This window comes from Lissotriton helveticus, chromosome 2_1 (assembly GCF_964261635.1).
Source record: "Lissotriton helveticus chromosome 2_1, aLisHel1.1, whole genome shotgun sequence".
NCBI lineage: Eukaryota > Metazoa > Chordata > Amphibia > Caudata > Salamandridae > Lissotriton > Lissotriton helveticus.
The window spans coordinates 546,273,022-546,292,683 of record NC_136059.1 but is presented as its reverse complement, the minus strand read 5'-3'; the positions used below and the strand labels follow the sequence as shown (position 1 = coordinate 546,292,683).

The 19,662-nt window shown below is 46.1% G+C and overlaps 1 protein-coding gene across 1 annotated transcript in view; it reads left to right on the top strand.

Moving 5' to 3' along the window:
- Positions 1-19,662, top strand: part of SCAMP1 (secretory carrier membrane protein 1) — a 608,538-nt gene that overhangs the window by 32,280 nt on the left and 556,596 nt on the right. The gene's annotated exons all lie outside the window — the stretch shown is intronic.

Sequence of the window (19,662 nt, the reverse complement as noted above, 5' to 3'; positions counted from 1 at the left end):
ATTGAAATCAAGGCACATCAACCAACCAGACTTATCTGGACTTACAATAGGCAGCATGGGGCACTAAGGAAAATAGTGAACAAACACTGGAACTTAATTCGGTTTGATCCAGTAATTGGTGAACATATGCCAAGCAAACCTGCAATCAGATTCAGGAAGGCATATTCTATGCAGGATGCCTTAGTAAAATCTTTTATTATTACCTTGGATAACATTCAATTGAAGTAAATTAAAGAGTACTATGACCACTTTTACTTTTGGAATGCTTATAATTTGAATCACGCACTTCGTGCTCATCAGAGTGCCCAGGAATTGTCCTTACTCGCTGTAAGGCCTGTTGCATTTTTAGTAAAATCTAGCCCTGAGGTGATTCCCCCTAAAAACTGGTTGGCAACCAGCAAGGGATTTAGAAAATGTGCCAGTTGCAAGGCGTGCTCACATGGTATCAGTAAAACTGAATTCATGACCGCATTCTCCCTGGTGCCCCGCAAAATCAACAAACAACTGACTTGTAAGAGTGAGTACGTGGTGTATGTGCTGGAGTGTCCGTGTGGCCTGCAATATGTTGGTAGTACCAAGTTGCAGGTCCACAAAAGGATACTCCAGCACATAAGGGCAATCAACACCAATGACGCCACGTACCCGGTTGCCAGGCATTTTAAGGAGTGCCACAACAACAGTGGACTCCTTGGGTACTATGCCATTGACACAGTGGGCCCTCTGAGAAGAGGTGGCAATAGGGAGGGCATCCTAAGAGCACTAGAAACTAGATACATTCTAGAAATGGACAGCAAGACCCCGGTGGGTCTTAACTCAACTCAACAGAAGATTTCCACACCTGCCTCTAATAACTAGGACCTCAGTATTCCTGCCAATGTGCCTGGGTCATTTAGATTTTTTCTAATGTTTGCCTACATCTTTTTACTAGACCAACTCAAAATGTATTTCCAGCTGGGTTGGTCAGTGAAAGTATATTTTTGTCCGGTTCCTATACCTTGTGAGTCACCTCAAGTATTTGCCGTAGGTTAGGAGTAGCCTACACGAAACATCGTGCATTACTTGTTTTTAATTTTTGGGAAAAAAATTGTTTTGTTTCTCACACATTCACACATAGTTGGTTGTCCTCAGAAAAACTTGACGTTCTATTTAAGAAGTTGTACATATGGGGTTGGTGGTATGGTCGTGACCCATTAGACAGCATAGGGAAAAAAAAATTCTCCAAGGGGAAAGTGTGGTCTGAATTTAAACCATCCAGCCAACACGAACATCACTCAGTAGATAATGTTAACACCAACAGACTATTGTAAAGAAGTGACTAATTTAGTGGTGTTTTTAATCCGAATGGTTTACAACTATTTATCTTGTAAATAATAATAATGAATTTTTTATCCAAGTGTTTTACATTAATTTTGTAGAGAGTAAAGAATATCGTTTTAATCGGATTAAATTATTAACTAATGAATTTTAAAAGTGATTGTTTTTGAATTCCCGGGGATTATCCCATTATGCGTAATAAATCAGTATGTTTTCCATGTCTGTTCTTACATACCCCCGCCTCACTGTCAGGTCAACCAATGAAATGCACTAATTTTCTTGCACTTGCACTTTAAAAATTGCCCGCTTCTCTCATGGCGTCATGTGACCAAGGCCTCTGTGTAGGCCGAAACGTTATGCTGACGAGGTGCGATTAATAAAAAAACTCACCTGCATCCTGGGTCTTCCGTTCCTTCTTTCTGTCGCGTTCCGGAGCTGAGGGACGTGCTTGTCAGTTTGGAATAAGCAGATCGATCGATCTCTCTATCTCTATCTCTATCTCTATCTCTCATCGTCAGGTGGCGCGTCCTTCGGCGAACCCCAATGCCGAACGATTCAATTCAATCCACAGTTTGCTCAGAAGTATGGATGCTAAGGTTTATTCTCAGAAAATGTTACGCGTTTCGACACAGAGTGTGTCTTGATCGCACGATAACCAACATGATATTTCTGGCTTGTTTAAATAAAGTGACACCAACATAAACAGTGATGAGGTACACAGGAAAGGTTTCATGGTAGTACAGGTAAATGGATTGGCCATTTTGTAGTGGTGCAACAAGATAATATGAGCGTATGTTGTAAACACATACACTTTCTATACATCATTCCAATTCTTGTAATAACGGAATTATGTTATATAGGCAGCTGGGATTTTAGATGCCAGTTAATCATAATAAGATCAAAAGCAAGTGCTTCTATAGGTGAAAAAATGAAAAAACAACGATATCTTCGGTCTAGTGCCGGATATAACAAAATGGTGTGCTGCCCAGGTTTAAGGCTACACCTCGTTTCTTTAATTCTCATGGTCCTACAAGCGGTCTAGTGCCCAGAAACAAACTTGTCAATTATGTATAGATAATCTCTCTATATCACAGTTAATTCCCTTTGGTAATTTTTCGTGGCAGCTAATTGTTGCTCGCACTAAAGATACATAGATGGGACTTATGAACCCAATCCTCAATATTCCAAATTGTACAAGCAAATCGAACAAAAAAAATTTAGAAACACATTTTTTTTTGTCAAAAACAGTGCAAAAAGTGAGTTTCTTATTTCTTTATGGTGAAGTGAAATCCTCATTTCCCCGAAGAAAAGGGTAGGGAAAATGTGAAGTGCTTTACAAAAGTGATGTCTCCCTTCCTTTCCTCCTGAAAGAAACATATAAACATAATGTTAAAATCAATACATTAAAATAATTAAGGATAATATGAAAATCACATATCTATACAGTTCTTTACAGTTAAAATCGGCAATCAGCCTTATAGTACTAAGTTGTCCCCCTCTTATAGGATACTACTCTTTAGACAATGAGCTATCCATCTTATCATGTTACATTTGTTACCCGGACTAATCTTCATATAAGTGAGTTGCCAATTCCTCGTCCAAATTGTGGCCCCCTGGAAATCTGCTTTCTAATTCCATGATCCACTTGGATTCTCTCTTCCTCAGTGCCAATACTCGGTTGCCCCCCCCGTCTGCCTATATTAACTTGTTCTACTGCAAAATACCTGGCTACCGGGTAATGGACATCTATGTGTGTTATTGCTCTCAGGTGTTCCTGTACACGCTTCTTGACCATACAGGTTGTGCTGCCCACGTACCTCAATTTACATGGGCATTCGAGCACGCAGATAACGAAATTTGTGTTGCATGTAAGGAATTGTTTCATTTTACGCTTTTCTGTATGCCCTGGGATTTCTACTCCCTTGACCATATAGCTAGCTTTACAAGCCCTACAATGGCCACAGGGGTCAAAACCTTTAAGACCCTGTACATGTTGCCTTTTGTTATCAGATATATCACCTCTGACCAGAATGTCTCTAAGATTTCTTCCTCTTCTATAGGGGATTTGAGGTCTTTCTTTCAGATCAGGGCCTATTATGTTATCTGCCTGTAAGATGTTCCAATTATCCGCCAGAATCTTACGAACCTTGTCGGATCTCTGGTGGAAGGTGGTAATGATTCTGGTCGAAGTATTCTCACATTCGATGTTGGGTTTGGGTTTAAGAGTCTCTGATCTCTCTACTTTTTTTAGTTGCCTTGGTATATATACACACACAGAAGTCAAAAGGTCTACAGGGCCTCTAAGAGCTGTTCCTGATCCACACTGCATCAATAGTTTTGAGTATTGCAGGTCCAAGAGATGTTACTCTTTTTCCAGTGTGATGGATGACCATCTTCTCTAGCTCTTTCCTATGTACTGGAATCTCAGCAGTTGCATGATATTTGCTTGCTTCCTCTGGGGTAACTAATATTTGTTTAATAATAGATTATCAATAGCTGGGGAACTACTATTGCTTATAGTGATACATTAATAATGGATAGTGGGAATAATGTTGGAAACCTGTCCACTCACCAGCCTGGTACCAGATCTTTCAGAGATTTCATTGTTGTTTCTTTATCTTTGCGCAGCTGGGTTTCATCAATTGAGATGGGTAAAAAGACCAGCATCTATGGACACATGCCAAGAAATTCTCAGCTGGTGTTTAAGTACCTTTACAGAGCTAACAAGAACTACATTTGAACTATAGCCTAGCTTGTCAGTTGCTATAATGCTGCCTCTTATAGATAAAAAATGCTGTTCTGTTGCAGAAAGGTTAAGTGAAAGGGAGAATGGAAGTAGCTAATGAAGGCCCTCTACAGCCATTCAGCAATACCGAGCTTCTCTTTCTATTAAAATTTCTCCAGACCTAATATGGTTTACCATTTGAATTCAGGTTTCCAACACCATGGTTTCAATGTTTTAACTCCGTTGTGTCTAAACGGACAACATGTGTAAGTCAGTATCATTACACGAGACATCCTAATTAGTGCTTCAGTGGGCTATGTTCAGTATGTCGGTGTATTTTTTTAGGTTACCTGTTCCTCCATTCCGAGCTCTATTATTAATACTGATTTTAGTTTTAAGGGGTATCCATGCGTGTAGGATTAGGAAGGCTAATTAAAACTCGTACTTGATCTGTGTTGCGCTGTTTCCTCTAGCCAGACTATTATTCCCCTACAGTGTTAAACATTATCGGAGCATGGCCTCACATCAGCACAGTCCACACCAGCTGTTGCATGCATGCAGAGTCCATAATCCCGAGAGATTACATGGGAATGTGTTTACAAGGGCTAAGCTTGTGTCTGTGTAAAGTCTTCACTCAGTGTGAATACTGCGCTATGAAATACATAGTGTTGAACTGTGATTAAATTACAGAGTGGGAAATAGTGTGTCTCCCTATGATAAAAGGAAACCAGTCATTCTTGCCACTCGAGGGAGTAAGTATGTATGTAGGCTTTGAATGATCATATTATGAAACCTTTATGATTATTGCAGGGTCAGATTGGGATCACAGTTTGTCCGGGACACTGCTAAAATAGGTGGCCCACATCCGTGGGACGTGCCATTACATGAAACACCAGTTGGTTACTCCGAGGTCTCATTTGTAGAGAAATGTTTGGTAAATTAAGCATTGTAAAACGTATAGAGCCAGTAACATTGGTAAAGACTAAGAGCAGTGCAGTTCTGAAAACGGAATACTTTTGCAATCTAACACCCTGCACAATGTAGTTAGATACTCTTTTCCAACCAGCCAGGTCCTTGCCTGATCATCACATCAATCTGAAATCAAGTGCAAAGTCATGGGGAAAGGGTTAGATTGGACTCTTTGGGAATAGAACATGTAATAACAAAAGTAAGAGGTAGAGCAGCTCTGAACGTCTACCTGGAGAATAAAACCTCTAATGACACACAGTACATTTTGCATATCAGCCATAAAAACATTTTGCAAAACACTCAAAAGAAATTAAATCTAGCTCTTTCACAAATGTACTTTTCCCTGAACATAAATACCTTATGCCGCCTTGTCCCACCTCCCCTCTTTCTTTGTGTGCACTACTCTGGTTAGACAGTGATCTCCAGTCCTGCTAGGCTGGGTGAGAAGAGGAGGTGAAGAGGCTGTATAATGTGAGAGGTGAAGTAGAACTGGAAATGAGGTAGTGATAGGTGTGATAGGGAGAAACGTAAGGTAAAAACAGAAAGATCAGGTAACCAGAAGAAAAGATTCATAACTATAGAATGTGAAAGAGGTTGGTAGATAATGAGTGTAAGAAATATTGGTAATACTTTATGGTCCTAGAAAAACACAAGGAAATCTGCAAAGTGAAACTTCTTCACTTTTCCTAAGAGAATATGTATCAAATACCACACAGAATTCAGAAGAAGCAATAAACGCCCTCTGTTCGCAGAATCATGGTTCAAGTGACCTAGTTCTAGTGATAGTGGTTAAAATATTCGATCTGTGTAACAATCGCTCACAGTTCTTCACATGTACCTCCATGTGTAAGACACATGCTGTAGTACCAGTCATAAAACTTTTATTCGGTTACCATCATTTTTGTAGCCATAAAAAGTTCATATAACAAGTAAATAATACAATATAAAACTATCAAAGAAACAACAGCGGGAAAAATAGATACATCAAAAAAATTAAAACATTTTTTTTTAAGTTGCATGAGATAATCTGACATAGAAAAATACATTGACACACGCTGGAAATTTAAAAAAGTGATGATTTCATTAATCAGAGGTTACATCGATATTTAATGCATGATTTTAAGAAATTAACTACACATTTTGCTAAGTATTCAGATTCCAAATATTGCAGCGCCAGGTAAGCAGGGCGGCAAGTTCTCAAACCCATTTTTCGCAGCAGTGGAATAATCCAGCGCTTGTGAGGAAACTCGTAGTATTTGCAGAATGACACTACGTGGAGCGTCAACTGGGGCGATAGGCCATCACATGAACATTTCATGATAGATGATTACCAGTCCTGCTGTATTGGGAATGAGACTATGCGAAAAAAGGAATTAAATCGGAACCTGGTCAGAAGATATTTTTCATGGGAACTTAGGTGGAATGTTAAGTAGGGTTGAATACCAGGTGCATTTTGTACAGTTAGAATCTGAAGATTCGAGGGTTTTTGCAACTCTTGGGATAGGCGCAAGGCCCTTAAATGAGTTAGACATAACTTTTTTAAATCTTTCCTCGAGGTGTCCAACAGGGCAGAAGGCTTCACAAAGTGAGAAATAAGGTCCAGATCTTTAAAAAAGTTTCTCACGTATGTGAGCCAGGGAATTTGCGACCAATTTACCAAGCCCAGGCAGTCCATTATAAGTGAACGGGTCAAATGGCACTGTGGCTTCGTCCAAATTCGGTGCCACAAGAGAATGGGTTGGCATCTGATGTTGTCAATTAGATAATCCATACCCAATTCAATGTGGCAACCGAATGTTGGTGCACTTCGGGGTACTGCCAATAAATATTTTATAAATCCATTCTCAACCAATTGTAGGGAGTCTATATCAGCATAACCCCAGACCCCTGCACCGTAGACTGCTACACTATGGCACTTAGCGAAGTAAATGTTTAATAATTCTGTCGGGGCAGGTTTTCCCAATTTCCTCGAAAAGGAAACTAGCGCCGAAGTAGCTCTTTGAAAGAGAAGTTTCTTGCTACTCATGGCCTGTTTCCAGCACAATTTGTCATCCATATGGATGCCCAGACAAGGGTACACCTTAGTACAACCCAACTTGTTATTTTCAATACAAATAGATATAGATTTTGGTTTCTTTAAACATTTCCCAAAATGCATGACATAGGTTTTTTTAATATTCACTTTTAAACCCAGGGATGCCATAAATTTGCAGTATTTGTTAAGTTGAAATTGCAATTGAATTGGGGTTCTGGCTAAAATCAATGAATCGTCCGCATATAATAGTGCGGGTATAGGGCGATGATTAATAGATGGAAGGTCATGGCACCCTTCCAACATGGCCAATTCCAGGCCATTTGTGTATAAATTAAAAAGGAAGGGGGCCAGGACGCACCCCTGTCTGACACCCTTATTGATGGAAAAAGAGGGGGAGAGCTTGCCATTTACCCCATGTCTGACGCGGGCAGTTGCGCCAGAATAAAGTTCTCGGAGGAAAGCAACAAGGGGGGATCAACCCCCATCTCACTAAGAATAATCCACAGTCTAGCATGTGAAACGCAGTCGAATGCTGCGCTGAGGTCTACGTACACTACGTGCAAATTCCCTTTCTTGGCTCCAACATATTTACCGAATCAATTAGACCTGTAGATGTAGCTGCTGCTAGAACACTGGTTATTAGAGGGGACCACAATTCCTGGTTATAATTAAAAATGTCCAGTGGTACCCCGTTCGGGCCGGGAGCTTTTCCAGATTTAGAAGTGGACATAGCTCTGTTAACATCATTAAGGGTGAAAGAAAGCTGGATTGGATAGATCTGATCCCCAGGCGGACAACCCGCCACCAGGCCCTCAAGATTAATCTCTGAGTCGGTTCCGCTACATATCTTAGAGAAGTGAGTTACCCATTCTGCGGCTGTTATTGCAACATCTAGGTGTTGAGTAGTTTGTGCGCCGCCAAGAAGGGAGATTTGACTACACGCCAAAACAAGGAACTATCCTTCTGTGAGCAGCTCTCATGCAGTTGAGCCCACAGGTTTTTCTTTACTTCCTGTCTACGTTTTTTTTGTGCTAGATTGTATTCCTTTCTGAGTATATTAACCTCAGATTTATCTCTGACAGGATTGCGAAGGGCAGCCTTAAGATACGAAAGGGCTATACGGCATTGTGGGTCGAAACAGCCGTTTTTGGAGGGTTTTATGCGCTTTTGGTTGCAGGACAACTCCTCTCTAATAATTCTTAAAATTTCATTGAAACTAGTTAAAATCAACTGTGAGGGGGAGTCTATGTCAAGACATTTATACACCCATGGAAGAGCTCTCTTTATTACTTTGCCGGAGAGTGCTACCGGGTCGATTTTGGCCCATTTAACAGAGAAACCATTTAATTGTGTCCATATTCAAAGATTGTTGCGTTAATAGGCTAGGGAGATTACTTGTGGGCAAAACAGTCTTAGCTAACACTGTCACACTATTGGGAAAGTGGTCGCTACTGGGATCTGAGCCTGTTTTAAAATTCACCAAATGTCCCTTCGTATTCTGAGAGGACAAAATATAATCGACAGACCCCTGCCGTGAAAAGTTGGCAGAAAAACAGAAGGGGGTCGATCAGCTCGTTTACAAAACCCATCTCTAAGGAGAAAAGGCAATCATTCAAACAGTTACCACTGGTCGTATGTGTGAAATGGGACAAGGGGGACCCATTTTCATCTAAAAGTCCACAAAGACCATTATTATAGTTGCTACACAGTGAGATATTAAAATCCCCTCCCCAAATCACATTTAAGGAGGAGCAATGTTGATGATCCCGCTGTTCAATTAAAAAATGAGCAATTTCATTTAGAATTTTGGCACAGTCAACTAAAGAAATTGTTATAAAAATTTACCAGGAAGAACACCATATGTGTATTTACTGTTATTTTTAGGATCTGGTAGTTCTCCTTGGTTTTTAATTCAAGTAAATCCATATTGGATAGAATGTTTGATACATACATTACTAAGCCACCTTTTGCTCTACCGGAGGTACTGGGGATTGCAGGAGCAAAAAGGGTTTTATAACCCAATAGGTGGATAGGTATAGTCAACCAAGTTTCCTGTAGGCAGACTATATGGTGTGCATTGATTGTTTCAAGCCACGATTGCAGAGTAATTTTAGTGCGTAGCCCCACTACATTCCAAAATAAAATGGAGAAGTCAGACGATAGAGAATTTAAGAGTCAAGTCAAGTCAGTAAATTTGTATAGCGCTCTACATACCCAGAGGGTCTCAAGGCGCTTGAGGAAGGGTGGGGAGTTACTTGTCGAATAACCACGTTTTAAGTTGCTTTCTGAATGCTAGGTGGTTCTGAGTAAGGCGGAGGTGAGCGGGAAGTGAGTTCCAGGTTTTAGCTGCCAGGTAGGAGAAGGATCTACCTCCCATGGTGGTTTTGTTGATGCGGGGTACAGTGGCAAGGGCTTGGTTGGAGGATCGTAGCTGGCGGGAGGGGGTGTAGAAGGATAGTCGTGTGTTGAGGCATTCGGGTCCGATTTCGTAGAGTGCTTTGTGTGCGTGGGTTAGGAGGCGGAAAGTAATCCTCTTATTGACGGGGAGCCAGTGGAGGTTTTTCAAGTGACCGGAGATGTGTTCTTTGAGCGGGATGTCTAATATGAGTCTGGCTGAGGCGTTCTGGATGCGTTGGAGTTTTTTCTGGAGTTTTGCTGTGGTACCGGCGTAGAGGGTGTTTCCGTAGTCCAGGCGGCTCGTGACGAGTGCGTGAGTGACCGTTTTTCTAGTTTCGGTGGGGATCCAGCGAAATGTTTTTTTGAGCATGCGAAGAATGTTGAAGCAAGATGAAGAAACGGCGTTGACTTGTCTGTTCATCGAGAGTGAGGAGTCCAGGATGACGCCCAGGTTCCGTGCGTGGTCCGTCGGGATGGGTGCTTTTCCAAGGGCTTCTGGCCACCAAGAGTCATCCCAGGCGGAGGGGGAGGTGCCTAGGATGAGGACTTCTGTTTTGTCTGAATTCAGTTTCAGACGGCTGTGCTTCATCCAGTCCGCTACTTCTTGCATTCCTTCATGTAGGTTGGTTTTGGCGCTGTTAGGGTCTTTGGTGAGTGAGAGGATCAGTTGAGTGTCATCAGCGTAGGAGATGATGTTGAGGTTGTGTTGGCGTGCGATGGCCGCGAGGGGGCTCATGTATACGTTGAAGAGGGTGGGGCTGAGTGAAGATCCTTGTGGTACTCCGCAAATGACTTCAAAGGCCTCTGACTTGAATGGTGGGAGGCGGACTCTCTGGGTTCTTCCGGCAAGGAACGAGGTGATCCAATCCAGTGCTTTTCCTTGGATTCCAATGTTTTTGAGGCGTTGTAACAGGGTGCTATGACAGACTGTGTCGAAGGCTGCGGAGAGGTCGAGGAGGATGAGGGCGACTGTGTCTCCATTGTCTAGTAGGGTTCGAATGTCGTCTGTTGCTGCGATGAGGGCGGTTTCAGTGCTGTGTTTGGCTCGGAAGCCGGATTGTGAGGAGTCGAGGGATTTGTTGGTTTCGAGGAAGGCGGCGAGCTGGTTGTTGACCGCTTTCTCGAGGACTTTGGCCGGGAATGGAAGGAGAGAGATAGGGCGGTAGTTTTTGAGTTCGGTGGGGTCAGCTGTGGGTTTCTTCAGGAGAGCGCTGAGTTCGGCATGTTTCCAACTTTCCGGGAAGGTTGCGGAGTTGAAGGAGCAGTTGATGACGTCTCGGAGGTGCGGTGCTATAATGGAGTCTGCTTTGTTAAAGATGTGGTGAGGGCAAGGGTCTGTGGGGGATCCTGAGTGGATAGAGTTCATCAGACGGATGGTGTCCTCAGTGGAGATAGGGTTCCAGTCATTGAGGATGTTCAGGGGGGGTGGGGGTCCTGCAGAGGGTTGGGTGGGTTGATCTTCAGGTCGGTTGTCAAAGCTTTTGTGGATGTCTGCAATTTTGTTATGGAAGAATGAGGCTAGGGAGTCGCAGAGGGCTTGAGAGGGGGTGATGTCGTTGGAGTTGGCCGAGGGGTTGGTGAATTCCTTGACGATGTTGAATAATTCCTTGCTGTTGTGGGCGTTGCTATCTAGTCGGTCCTTGAAAGCGGCTTTCTTGGCAGTCCGGATCAGTTGGTGGTGTATGCGGGTGGCGTTTTTGAAGGCGACCTTGGTGCTGGTGTTTGGGTCTTTTTTCCAGGCCTTCTCAAGGGAGCGACAGAGTTTCTTGGATTTCTTAAGATCCTCGTTGAACCAGGAGGCCTTCTTGTAGCCTGGTTTGATTTGTCGTTTTTTCAGTGGTGCTAGGATGTCGACGCTGTTGGATAGCCATTGGGTGAGGTTGGTGGCTGCTTGGTCTGGGTTTGAGGAGTGGGCGGGGGGCTTTTGAAGAAGCGATGAGGAGATCTGGTCGATGGTGATTTTGTTCCAGTTTCTTTGCAGAGTGGGTTGGGGGTGGTTGTTGGATGTGGGCTTGTTGTAGGTGAAGTGAACGCAGCTGTGGTCAGTCCAAAGGAGAGCTGTGGTGTGGCTGAAGGAAACATGCTTGCTGGAGGTGAAGATAGGGTTGAGTGTGTGACCTGCGATGTGGGTGGGGGTAGTGACAAGTTGTTTAAGTCCGAGGTTTGCGAGGTTGTCCAAAAGGGTGGTGGTGTTGCGGTCGTTGTTCTTTTCAAGGTGAAAGTTGAGGTCTCCCAAAAGGATGTAGTCCTCGGAGGGGAGCGCGTGTGGAGTGATGAAGTCCGTGATGTCTTCACTAAATTTTGCGCGGGGTCCTGGTGGCCTGTAAAGGAGGGTGCCTCTGAGTGTGGTCTTGGGGTCGATGTGGATCTGGAAGTGAAGGTGTTCAGAGTTGGCGAGATTGACGTCTGAGCTGGTTGAGATGCGGATGGATTTCTTATGGACGATAGCGATGCCTCCTCCTGTGTGGCCGGTACGGTCCTTGCGAATGATCTTATAGCCTTCCGGGATGGCAATGGTGATGTCTGGGGCTGACGTGGCGTTCATCCATGTTTCTGTTAGGAAGGCGACGTCCGGAGAGATGGTGTTGAGTAGATTCCAGAGGTCGATGGCGTGCCTGTGGACCGAGCGGGTGTTGAGCAGGATGCATTGTAGGTGGTTGGGGTCGGATATCTGGTGTGTGTTCGTAGATGAGGAGTTGTTCTTGGTGCCGTCGAACTTGCAGGAGTTGCAGGAAAAGGGTCCATGGGTGTGTCCAGGGGCGGCTTGGACGCAGTTGGGGGAGCGGCCGGGGTTAAGGGCTAGGAGGGAGGTGGCATCATAAGTAATGCAGGAGGGGTGGGCATTACAAGGAGCAGGGGCTCTGGGCGCGGTCCAGGCGCGGACGGGCGTAGACGGGCTTACCTTTGGCGCACCTTCGGCGCGACTGGGGCGCGAACGCTGCGCGTGGACGCTGCGCGCATGGGCTACTGTCATAAATGGATGGTGGGAAGGGGGAGGGGCGAGGGCGGTTCAGCTGGGAGGCGGGGCGGGCTCACGAGGACGCAGACCGAGGACAACAACAAAATAAACAAAATGGCAGCGGGGGGAGGGCAGAGCACAGCGCCGGGGGTAAACGCACACTAAAGCTCAATTAATAGCAGCGGAAGCAAGGCTAAGCAGCGCTCAGTGCAATACAGTACAAACAAGCTATGCAAAACAATACACTTCAATCAGAAGTGAGGCGAAGCAGCGGCCAATGCGCTACAGTGCAAATAAACTATCACAATACAATACAATTCAATCAGATCAGAAGCGAGGCGAAGCAGCGCCTAGTGCAAAGACAAAATGTAGCTGGAATGCAGCAGAGATGTAGCACAACGATACCAGGTCGCCAGGGAGGCTGGGGAGCGACCTCTCAGCAAGCAGCGCTGAGGGGATCACAGCGCTTCCAGGTACGGGAGCGCTGTAAGTACAAAGTGGGAGGGCGGTTCAGCTGGGAGGCGGGGCGGGCTCACGAGGACGCAGACCGAGGACAACAACAAAATAAACAAAACGGCAGCGGGGGGGAGGGCAGAGCACAGCGCCGGGGGTAAACGCACACTAAAGCTCAATTAATAGCAGCGGAAGCAAGGCTAAGCAGCGCTCAGTGCAATACAGTACAAACAAGCTATGCAAAACAATACACTTCAATCAGAAGTGAGGCGAAGCAGCGGCCAATGCGCTACAGTGCAAATAAACTATCACAATACAATACAATTCAATCAGATCAGAAGCGAGGCGAAGCAGCGCCTAGTGCAAAGACAAAATGTAGCTGGAATGCAGCAGAGATGTACCACAACGATACCAGGTCGCCAGGGAGGCTGGGGAGCGACCTCTCAGCAAGCAGCGCTGAGGGGAGAGATGGTTCTGTGGGTATCAACGTATCTTTATGGATAGGTTTTGCTGGTGTCAAAGATTTACATGCTAAATTATTTCGGACGTCTCATTTATGATGGATATCTAGGATCAGGCCTGAGTCAGATGTATTGACTATAATATTGTCTATACCTACATGATATTGAGAGGCTAGGGGCAATTACAAGGCCCTATTTACCATGATTGTGGTAGTTACTACTGGGCTGGGAGTTGAGTCAGTTAGTCATTCGACTTCATCCAGCCCCGACAGAATGCTATACCTGTTCCTCGTGGGAATCAAAGGGGAATTGGAAACCGGTCTGTGGATTAGCCTGGGTTTTAGAATATTTGAGTTGGACCATTGCGGGGGATAAAAGAAACCCAGGGGCAAGATGTTAATTCCCTGATAATCAATGAACTCATTAGCTCCTGCTCTCAGAATTTCCTTAACCAACAGGGGAGAGGCAAAGGAAAGAACTATGGTATCTCCACCGGCAGCAAGGTCTCTAACGCCTAGCCGTTTTACACGCCTCACCATTTTAAATTCCTGAAAAAGGAACCTATTTAATCCAACCCTGGAAGCCAGCTAGTGTAGTGATTTGTTTTTTAACGAGATCAAATTTTCGCTTTCAGGGTTTAATATTTGGGGGACATTTGCCAGTACTATTGTAAAAAGGCGTCGCTTCTGGGGGCAGGTGGAGATGGTCATTACAGGGAACTGAGGGAAACGCTCCTGTGGGCCAGTTGTCGTATTCCTTTTCCGATCAGTTACTTGGTTACTTGCTGAAGTTTTGGAACACGCATTATGTGGGAGCCTGGGTTGATCCGATAGGTGAATTGGAGCTGGCATGGGTGCGGGGGAGCTGGCATGGGTGCGGGAGGACAGGATGAGGATACCTCGATAATAGGGTTTGACCTGATACTAGTGTTAGCAGCATGGGCGTCAACATTAGTAGGGGGGATTGTGACTGGGCTGTTGCTTCTGGCAGTGCCTACCCTCGACTGATTGGAGCTTTTGTCTTTTAAGAGCGTCTCAATTTGGGTTAATCTACTGGTTAATTGATCGAGTCTCACCCTGACTAAGAGATCCAGGCGCTCTACGCAGGCAACCAGTACATGCAGCTCTTTTTGGAGATTTGTATTGGGGTGGGCTTGGGAGTTGTGCTGAGCGCCCAGCGTTTTAGGTTTAAGTCTGGGGGACTGTTTTGCAGCACTTTTGGATTTTATATAGGGACGAGAAGGTTTTGGAATAACTATGGGGTCTATAGCTGGGGCAGTGGTTGGGATGGGGTGCGGGGTTTTGGATTTTTTGGTGGGGGGTTGTGAATCAGACTCATTGTCTAGACTTGTAATTTCATTGGAAGCATTAGAAACCCATCCATTCGAAGATGGAAGGAGGGCTGGTCCTTGATTGGAGTCATTTTTACCAGTTGGAAGAGTGGAAGAGTTTTGGCTCAACCGCGTGGATGTCCCCTCTATAGACTCTTCGACAGAAAGAATCTGTTTGTCGATTACACCAACCGCCCGTGTCAAGTACGAGAGAAGGGACTGCTGGGAAGAGTTAGAGTGGGAAATAGCCTCCTGATGTTTTGTGCATTTAGGGCTCAAATGTTTCCTCTTCCCCATAACTATGACAGTGTGGACAGAATAATCAAACAGTAAGCGTGATGAAAGAAAAAAGATTGCAACATCTAGCACTTTACCATCTAACACCTACTCAAAAAGATGGAGTAGGTAACTGCAGAGGGATAATGTGAAGAGTCAAATTGTAATCATAGGGCAAAAAATACTAAATAGGATTGTTTTACCAGGGTCCCTTGCCCAGTCCAGTCTCTTCAGGCCTCTGAGGGCCACAGAGGGCCCACCCTTTGCCCGGGCTTAGCCCGGCGTCCCGCGACGCTGGTAGTGCGCGCTATTTGTAGCGCCTCCGGTGCCGGGGGATGACGTTGGCGGCTCCTGCCGCAATGCGCCCAGGGAAGTGTAGTCCTCCACTCGGCAGCCGCTGATGGAAAGAGCGGCGGCGGGAGGACTACTGCGGGGAACAGAGATTGTAAGTGGCGGCTTGGGCGGCAGTAACAGGAAGCACCAGGTAATTCGTCGGAAGGTCTGCCCCAAACAGGAAATGATGGCACCCGCTCCACCGGGAGTGCGCGCTATTTGTAGCGCCTCCGGTGCCGGGGGATGACGTTGGCGGCTCCTGCCGCAATGCCCCCAGGGAAGTGTAGTCCTCCACTCGGCAGCCGCTGATGGAAAGAGCGGCGGCGGGAGGACTACTGCGGGGAACAGAGATTGTAAGTGGCGGCTTGGGCGGCAGTAACAGGAAGCACCAGGTAATTCGTCGGAAGGTCTGCCCCAAACAGGAAATGATGGCACCCGCTCCACCGGGAGTGCGCGCTATTTGTAGCGCCTCCGGTGCCGGGGGATAACATTGGCGGCTCCTGCCGCAATGCCCCCAGGGAAGTGTAGTCCTCCACTCGGCAGCCGCTGATGGAAAGAGCGGCGGCGGGAGGACTACTGCGGGGAACAGAGATTGTAAGTGGCGGCTTGGGCGGCAGTAACAGGAAGCACCAGGTAATTCGTCGGAAGGTCTGCCCCAAACAGGAAATGATGGCACCCGCTCCACCGGGAGTGCGCGCTATTTGTAGCGTCTCCGGTGCCAGGGGATGACGTTGGCAGCTCCTGCCGCAATGCCCCCAGGGAAGTGTAGTCCTCCACTCGGCAGCCGCTGATGGAAAGAGCGGCGGCGGGAGGACTACTGCGGGGAACAGAGATTGTAAGTGGCGGCTTGGGCGGCAGTAACAGGAAGCACCAGGTAATTCGTCGGAAGGTTTGCCCCAAACAGGAAATGTTGTAGTACCAAATCTGAAGCATGTTCTGTGGGTCATGTGCATGATCATAAAACACAACCAACCATAAAAAGTAGCGGAATACTAAATACCCCTCCTATTGCAGGCAGAATAGAGCCATGTGTTTGGGCATACTAGGGTTAAGCCCTTAAACAGACTCGAGGCAATTATCTTTTCAGATGGTTATTGCCATCTCTATGGATTGCAGTAACCATGAAAAACATAAAATCAGCAAAAAGGACATATAACCTCAGCATGGTAGAAAAGGCAATCTTGCTGCACAGAGAAAGAAGTGTCAGATTTGCTAATTTTGCTTAGGTCTCAATCAGCGCCTAGCTAAGAATGAGGCTCAAACAGTTCTCTTTTGAGAAAGCACATTACACAAAGTCTTAAACATATCCTGAAATCAACACAAACATGTTGGCACATTCCGTCCTAGGACCTAAAACAGAGTCCAATCAGAAAGACTTTCAAATTACAGCCAAAAACTAAACAAAAGTTGCTAATTAATATCCCTGGCATATGGAGAAATAAGTCCCTTGTCTGCATTTTGGATGAGGCCTTTAAAATAGAGCTAAAAGGTTGACGTTCACACAAATGAATCCGTTTAATTGTGCACGAAATTGATTGTAAAAAGAAAATCTTTAAAAATGGTTCCTACCTGTTCCTACTTATTGAGAAGAAAGGATCGGCTAGTAACACACTGCATTTCTGGATGATGGATGTGGTAAGTCAGTGAACATTTGGGGCAGACCTACTGCACTGAGCCTAGTGCTGGATTTTCTGGATGTGGTGGGAATGCGATTGCAGAGCACTAAATGTGTCTTGCAGTACTGCTTTACTTAGCCTGCTTTGATCAGCCCTGTGGAGAGTGGGACGCCAAGGCGATTAGATGGCCCTCTTGAGTTAGAGCTTGGCCTTGTGGTGCATCTAGTTAGAAGAGTAACTGAATAGAAAAGGATGGGTGAACACTCTGTAGTTCTGTATGGGAGGGTCAGGATTCAGCCTAAGACTCTGGAGTTGGACTGGGCCATTGAAAGCTTAAGCATGGATTTCATTCCTCCTGGAAAGGGAAGGAAAAGGTTGGCGGCTAAAGAGATGAAAAGTAGGCTTAAGCAGCAGCCTATTGAAGCATCTCTTCAGGGCACCAGTGGGCTAGGAAGGTCTTCACTTTGACCTCCTGCTGCGACTTCTGGATAAGATCCTCCTGGTGGTGGTCACTGTAGAGTCCAACTTAAGTTGTCTGATGCAAGCTGCTGGCCAGCTGCTTTTATGTCCCTCCCCTGGCTAACGTGAGCGTGGTATTCAGGAGGCGGGAAACGAAATCTATGAATTCTCAACTCCACTTAAATACAGCAACTGCGTTTTACTGGCTGACTGAGAAAGGGTGTGTGGTCAAAGCAGCAAGGAAGAAACCCGTAGGCTGCTGTTTTCCCACCACTTATGGAGGCAGTGAGGGAGGTGTGTGGCCATATGGAAGGCAGGCAGGAAATGTGAGTGTCCCTTTCTGCTGGGGAGGGAAAGAAAAGCCACAAACCTCACCCCCCGTTAATGTACTGAATTCTGTTGCTTCCCGGCTAGGCTTGTGCTATATAAATACCAATACATACATACATACATACATACATACATATAAAGCTGTCATTCAGTTAATTTGCTGGAAAGGCGTGAACAGGTGGATTCCAAATCTACATGAAGGTCCTCCTGGGATTAATAATGGGTGAGGGTACTCCTAAGGAGATGTAGTAAGTTCCCTCTTACTCTGGGCCCAAGCATGTGCCATTTGTTTGCGCATGCTGCAGCCCAAAAATGGAAGACTACTGTGAGTGGTCAGGCACCAAGGTCCTTTGACCAGTAAGGTACTAGATGATAACAGTGGTTAAATAAAAATATTTATTTTAAATACAGTGAAACTTCGTGTGCCCGAATACATTTCTTATTTACACTGGTTTTAAACATGACGTATTTACTTAAACATAAAAAATACCAAATACACTAAGCATCATTCACTGGTTTGATATAATAACAATAAAATTCCAGTTCGCGTAGGTAAAGACTGCTCTGCATAGCGCTCTGCACTTAGCGCTTTAAACATCGCGCTGCTTATTTTAATTCCTACCTGTTGATTATTTGCTTTGTGGTTTGGTTTCTTACCCCCTGATTTTAGAGCGGGCTATCCTCCCTCATACCCGCACTGTAATCGTGGTGACCACCGCTGTTGTAGCGGGTCCGGGTCCCGGGGTGGAAAAAGAGTGCCCGCCATCTTGGAGTGGTGTTTTGCCGGGAGGGGGGCGGTGACCACGAGCGGACTAGCGCTCGGTGGGTGTGGATGTTCGCCTACATAAGGCGACCGGTCCCTGGCTCTCCCTCGCGTAGGTAAAGACTGCTCTGCATAGCGCTCTGCACTTAGCGCTTTAAACATCGCGCTGCTTATTTTAATTCTTACCTGTTGATTATTTGCTTTGTGGTTTGGTTTCTTACCCCCTGATTTTAGAGCGGGGCTATCCTCCCTCATACCCGCACTGTAATCGTGGTTACCACCGCTGTTGTAGCGGGTCCGGGTCCCGGGGTGGAAAAAGAGTGCCCGCCATCTTGGAGTGGTGTTTTGCCGGGAGGGGGCGGTGACCACGAGCGGACTAGCGCTCGGTGGGTGTGGATGTTCGCCTACATAAAGCTCCCTTGCGAGCGCAGCGAGATCGCGCAGCGGGATCGCCTGACTCGCGCCTGAGTCAAGCCAGAGTCCTGCCCGTCTGCGCCCGTCAGCGTCCCGGTGGCGTTCTGGGCGGCGGGTGGGGCTCTGCTATCCAGCATGTGCAAACCCGTTGCACCAACTTTGCGCTACTCGTTTGAAGAGCTGCGCTCTCTAAATCGTCGGGAGAGCTGCTGTTGTTCTGTTTTCCCCGGGCGCCATAGAGGTAAGTCTCGCTGCCCTTGTTGTGGTTGGCGCCCCAATCGTGCGTTGTCATCTGTCCCCATTAGTAACATAGCTGGAGCTGAGTATTCCTGCATGCTCTTAAACACCAGATCGGCGTGCAGTCATGCGCAGGACATCTTTGAGCTTCTCGACACAGAGAAGCCACTTTGTCTAATGTTGACCGAGACTTGGTGGGGAGATTCTTCCAACCCGGACGTGACGTTGGCTATCCCGCCTGAGTATAACATCTTCAGGAAGGATAGAGCCAAGGGCAGGGGCGGAGGGGTCGCACTGGTGGTGAAGAAGGGCACGCTGTGTACCATCCTGCCTGCGGAGGAAATCCGCGGTTCTGAATCGCTGGCGTTTTCTATCGTGCTAGCGCCGCACCAATCAGTGAAGGGTCTACTAGTCTATCGACCTCCTGGCCCGCTTGGAACGTTCTTTGAAGATCTTGACCCGGTTCTGCTGGGACTGGCCCTGAGAGCTGAACATTGTATAGTAGCTGGGGATTTCAACGTTCGGATGGACGATCCGTCCGACCCCGCTGCTATTAAGCTCTCCGAGGCAATGACACCGCTGGGCCTTCTC